At 40.5% G+C, this 6,073-nt stretch overlaps 1 protein-coding gene across 3 annotated transcripts in view; it reads left to right on the top strand.

Annotated features, from left to right (window-relative positions):
- The first annotated feature begins 432 nt into the window (after positions 1-432).
- Positions 433-6,073, top strand: part of GJA1 (gap junction protein, alpha 1, 43kDa) — a 7,691-nt gene continuing 2,050 nt past the window's right edge. Inside the window, exon 1 of one of the 3 annotated variants that reach the window (XM_008937765.1) lies at positions 433-679. The gene's annotated coding sequence lies outside the window, so the exon portion shown is untranslated. Of the gene's footprint in view, positions 684-6,073 lie in introns of all 3 variants that reach the window. The other 2 variants (XM_008937767.1, XM_008937766.1) reach the window with 2 other exon arrangements.

Here is a 6,073-nt window from a genome sequence, read left to right as displayed (position 1 = left end):
CTTGAGAGGTCTTCCTCTGGATGTGGTGGCAAGGAGGGGATGGAGACAGCGGCTGTTCGGTCCAGCCCCAGCATCCGGGAGGTTCACGCTGCGCACCCACTAGTCCCTTTCATGCATTTTTCCCTTTCCCTGTAGTGAAACTCCTGGTGCACACGAGAGAACTAAGTTGTTTCATCCATCCCGTGCGAGCCCAGATTTGGATAAAGTGCTACCCAGGTACCCTCAGTGACCGGGGCTGTGTGGGCGTGTGGGGAGGCTGCTGACTACCCTTGTATTTGTTTTGTTACATCAGCAAGAGTGGACTTTCATGCCTTCGCTCCCTTCTTTTCCCCGGGCCGGTTTTTGCTGTGCCTTCAGTTCTTTCCCTCCTCCCCCACCTTCCTCCTCTCCATTTGCAGAGCCCCTCCTCCTGGGCTGCCACCCCTCCTCTCCCCTCCTCTTTCTACCGTCAGAGGCTTGCAAACTTGTTAAAAGCTCTCCCAGTGTTCCAAGTTAGAAAAAACTTTTACAAGGTATCAGCACTTTTCTTTCATTAGTGGGGAAGGAAGGATGAAAAATACAAAACAGCCGTAGACTTTAAAGTTTCAATAGACAGGTCTGAGTGCCTGAACGTGCTCTTCCATTTTACTTTACCCTCCAAAGAAGTATTCTGATACAGTTTCACTGCTGAGCAGCAAGGGTAAGTTGAAAGTCTTCCTTTTTCATGCTTTTGTGTATCACTTTTTCTGAAAACACTTTTTTTTTCACCCTAAGAATTTTGTGTTACTGTGCTGGTGGTTGAACTTGTTTAAAAATACACCTCAGTAAAAGCGTAAGTTCTCTTAAAGTGCTAAGTTCAGGCTTGTAGGAATTCTTCACTTTCTTTTGTTATATTTCTATACATCTCTTCAAATATTACGCTTTTACAACTTCTAACCTTGTTCCACTGAAGGAGAAGCAGTGGTGAAGTTGTAACTGCAGGGCTGAGGTGCAGACTTGTTGCTAGTGCTTAAGTGAATCGCTTCTCTCTACTTATCTCAGACTAAATGAGCTCCTTTAAAGACCAAAAAAAAAAAAAAAAAAAGGAAAAGACGAGGTTCGCTTCAGTCTCCCCTGTTGTGCCGAAATTGCATCAGAAGTTACTATGAGACGGCGTCCCGTGTGCGTCCCATTCCTGCCCCACACATTTTGCTTTCATATGTAAATCCTGCCTGATGCCTAATAGTTTGCGCAGAGCAAGGGTCTTAATTAGGTGCTTTGTTAAACGCTGCAGCTCCTGAAGTGGTGCCTTTCACGTGGTCTTCCTGATAGGTTTTCCCTTTTTCTTTTAAAATGGATGTGATAAAATCCAGACGTGGGTTACGGATTTTTAACCTGGTTTCTATATAGTTACTCTGTTCTAGCAACCTCGGTGAGGGTTTTTAGAGAAGGAAAGGGAGATATCATGATATGCCTTACCACGCTGACAATGTCTGTGAAAGTCTTGGGTAGCTATAAATGAAAGTTATCTAGGAAGAGGTGTGCAAGAATATCCACAATACGTGTCATAATCCCAATATGACACATTCCCTTTATATTACCTTGAAGGCTTAAATACCAAAATGCTTGAGCAGCATCTCTTGGAGAACTAAAAAGATTTTTACGTTGAATGACTTGGAGTGATTCCTAATAGCCATTGTTGCCTGCTGCGTGCCACCAGTAGTGAAAGAGCAACACGAGGAGACAGGAAAAAGAGCTTTCAGCTGAAAGACAGATGAAGCACAGTCTATTTTATCTAGTAACACGTTCTTGTCTTAAACAAGAATTCTTTATGCTTATGTGTGTCCTCACAGCTTGCCTTGGTATAATGAGCGAGCCTCACAAAGTTCTATATTTTGTCTGAGGAGTTCCTTTTGATTTTTGTATATGAGATTTAGGACAGAAACTCCTGGTAATGGAGGCAAAAAATGGGTTAGACACCTTGTGTCTGATTTCTGTGAGCGTGAGTGTGCGTGTGTGCACAGGGAGCAAACTGGAGGACTTGCGTGAAGCTTTAATCCTGCCATTTTTAACATCTGGACAGCACACTACCCGGCAGAATTTAAGCCTCTGGTCTTTGGGATGTTTACTGAATTGTTTCCTTCAAAAACTTCAAAGCCAAACACTAGCACTGACCCATGATACCTAACAAGCATACAAATGGAGAGGGCTGAGCAGCAGGCTGGGTTCAGGAGAGGGAAGAGAAGGGCACGAGAGATTTGATTTGCAACATAAATCTGAATGCTTACACACTCAGGAGCACAAACAGATTCAGCACTGTAAAGTTATCTCAGCTCTCATGTTATGCAAGCCCCAAATATTATTTGTCTCTGAAATGAAGGTCAGTTTAGGCCAAGGATTCCTGTGGGCATGAGGAAGGTTAGATGACATTGAGCAATGTATCTGTTTCATCAGATATGTTGCTCTCTTTCTGTCGGTCTCTGGTATCTCCTCCCCTTGTTACTCACTGAATTTATCTCACATGGGGGCACTTGGTCTGTTGTTTATGCCACACGTATGTTTTAGAAATCCAGATTTCAAAATCCACAAACAGGAGGAGCAGAGGGCCTGAGGCCACCTCAGAGAATTAAGCACTTCTCTTAGTTCCATCGTAAGTCAGGAGAGGGATGAATCTGGGCAGTAGCACAAAAGGTAGACCTGCGTTGGACAACTAGAGAATGTCTGAGAAAGTGCTTACAGTTGCTTTTGCAACTGTGCTTTAGAATTAAATTAGGTGGAGAGGGTACAACGTGGGAAAGACAAAGGCTATTGTGTAGATCCACTACTGGCTGACCACCAGCAATACTAGCACACAACAAAACAAATACACAGTTGTGCCACTTTAAATTCTAGTTACTGCAGTTGTTCAGTGATCTTTGTCCAGTGGATGAAATGAACTGAAGCTCCTCTGCATACCTACAAATGAACGGCACTTTCCCAGGGGGATATCTGGAAGACATTTGGCTGATTTTTGTAAGATTTCAGAAAAGCCTTCCCTGCTCCAACCCATCTAAGCCCTATCAGTTGTACGTTTCTTCTGCTTTCTCTGCAGTGCTAGTTGCTTTTGGGAAATACTCAAGCTGACTGATGTTCAAGGTCCAAAATCTTCTCTTTTGTTGGCTATTTATGTGTGTGTGAGCACACCTGAAAAAGGTAGGAAAGGTTGGAAAACCAAAACTTTGGCCTATTTCCCAACTGCTTCAGCTTCATAGTCCCACGGTATTTCCTACTCTAACCCTTACTGCTCTTCCATCTACTAGCATGTGACCTTCTGACACTGTAGTCAGACCTGGGCATGTTACCACAGCACTGAGTTTGCATTATTCTTCCTGGAAAATGCGAACCAGATGACATGATGAATGCTGTCCATAAAAAATAGTTCTAGAATTTCTTAATTGTAGCTTACAAATCAAATTTCATAGATATGTGGTCATCCAAAACCCATGCAGATAAATGCTGTCACATCTCCTGCTGCTCTATGGCTTTTTTTTTCTTATCTTTACCCACACACAGTAGGACCTGGAAGAAATCCATCTTTTGAAGAGTTTACTAGGCCAGCATTAGTCTGTTTCAGAAAAAGGTTATAATCCTGTAAAGTAATAATCAGTAAGTACTTCTGAAACACACATAAACATCATCAGCCATATCCTTAAATTCTTTAAGTAAAATTCCGACTTGTATTAATAGATCAGGTCAGCCTGTGTCATTCAGTGGACTCATTTAAGGTGTTTGGAGGTGTTAAAAGAAATTTAAGTCCAGAATGCTGAAACAGTATTTTTAAAAGTTGTCTGCCTCTGCCATCCATTTCAAACTAGGTACAAAGCTAGCACACTTAAATAACTGTCTGATGCAAAACTTCTTTTTATACCTAGTAACCTCTGTAATCAGTTAATAAAAAATGGTCATTCGGTGCCCTGAAAGTAAACAAGTTAGATCCGATGAATGAATTCTCTCTACAACAAAACAAAGTACTGTGTTCATAAAGCAATAGAATCCACTTAAGCAAAGGAATAATATATTTGTGCCACCACAAGGTTATCTGATTAACAGTACAATGTTTTGAATTGATGTGGGTTTTTTTGTCACTGGCAAAGGCTAACAAGTAACTGATCTCTTTAAAAAATGTTGCTTTTCAAAACTATGCATGAGCAATTCACGCATGGAATGTTTCCTCCTGGAGTTTATATTGCCAGAGGACATAAATGAAACTTAGCAATTTTGCATGCTGAAGCAAATTAGAAAATAGGTAGTAAATTCTGAAAATATTGCAGGTGTGGGATTAAGTAGGTCAAAACTGAAGTAAATCTCATAGTGTTAATAGACCAGAGTGGAGCGTAATTAAAAAACAACCAACACATAGCTGCCTAGACATAACACCTCCTCTCTTTTCTTAATCAAACTTTCGATCTGAAATAACATTTAGACAGTAAAAAAATACGTTGAGTCTGAGGAAAGTGTGTTAATGCAGTAGTTTCGAATCATCGGAAAGCTGACTAATTAAATCAAGGAACTGTTACTTGAAAAAGGCTCCTTCTGTCCACTTCCCCTTCTAGGACATGGAGCAAATAGTTTGTCTTTAAAACAAACTTCACATGTTGTATAGTTACAGACTGTTCTCTGTGTTAACAATCCCAGCCTGAGAAGGAACGTGGTCACATTTCATTCCAGCGTTTCCAAAGACCTCTGTGCTTGAGTACCCGACTCCTTCTCTGCTACCCTGAGCCCATAAAGACCAACTAGCCTTTCCTGAGAAGGACTAAAACTGGGGATGACTGAAGGGATGTGTCAGAGATAAACACACTGTGCTGTGGACTCCTCCCAGAGGAACCTTTCAGATTTAAAAGTCTGAATCAGGCCTGATCCCCTGATGGAGCTTCATTCATGGGAAGAACTAATTACGTGAGGAAGGGTCTGCACGCTGCAGTAGGTAAACTTCAGAGCAAGCTGACTAAGCAGACTGAGGAAATGGCCCTGGGATATTTTTCACAGGTTCAAAGATAATTGGTATCTTGGACATATCAGAGAGAGTACTTTAATCACTTGTTTCCCAGACTCTTTCCAATGGCAGGAACGGCGTGTTTTTATTTGGCATCTATTGTTATGATTGAGTTTGCCAGATTTATAGCCTTGTGTTTCCAGTGACTCACTGCTTCTTGAAAGAAAATCTCCTTGGTGCTAAAATTTCCTATTTTATGAATTCTCCAAAAAGGGCTTTTTTTCTGTAAATGACCTTCACTAGGGAATATATCCATGATGCGATGGGGAGGAAATAATTTGGACGTTATCGAAACTATTAATACCAGGAAGGGATTACTCAGCATGCACAGAACGAATATCAATAGCCAGCAGCATCTGCTTTAAAAGGGAAGCTTCATGATTATTTTTTCGTTTAAGTGCTGAATTTCACGTGCTTGTTCATGTGGGGCAAGTTCAAATGTACGTTTTTATGCAGATAAGGTTACCATTCTTGAGTTGATAAAAATTGTATAGTGAACTTTGTTTTTCCTAGGAATCTTGAACAGCAAGCAAACCGTTTCATTTATATCATCCTGAGTATTTCCAGATATCACTAAGAAGCTGCCTGTGTCCCAGAAATGTGCACTTTAAAATTTGAGAGAGACAATTTAAACTTGCAGTGTTCAACAGTTGGAATGCAAACTGCATGCCAGCAGTTGCCTTAAAAACAGAAAGAGCTCATTTACCTTTTTTTTTCTTGCTAAATCTTTTTTCCTTTCAAAACAAAGTGAAGGAATTTAAATACAAAAAGATGCAAGTATAAAGCTGAAACTACAATAAATTAAGCAAGCCACAGATAAACATGAAAACAGTTCCTCCAGTATAGCAATGTGAGCTTAGCTGTGCTCAGTGTATTTGCTATTTTTGGTTCCTTCATCAAAGTATAGGTAAAGCATGCTAACTTTAATCTTTTTTCTCCACATCCTAATGTATAAACTTTATTTACATAGCAGGATTTTGGTTTTTTTTCCTGAACTTGAGTGTAGTATAAACTTGGAATCATTAGGAACTATACTCTTAAGTGTATTGCATACAGTTTAGTGATATGCAAGAGCTGTTT

This window comes from Merops nubicus, unplaced genomic scaffold, assembly GCF_000691845.1.
Source record: "Merops nubicus isolate BGI_N331 unplaced genomic scaffold, ASM69184v1 scaffold643, whole genome shotgun sequence".
Taxonomy (NCBI): domain Eukaryota; kingdom Metazoa; phylum Chordata; class Aves; order Coraciiformes; family Meropidae; genus Merops; species Merops nubicus.
This window is presented reverse-complemented; position numbering and strand designations above follow the sequence as displayed.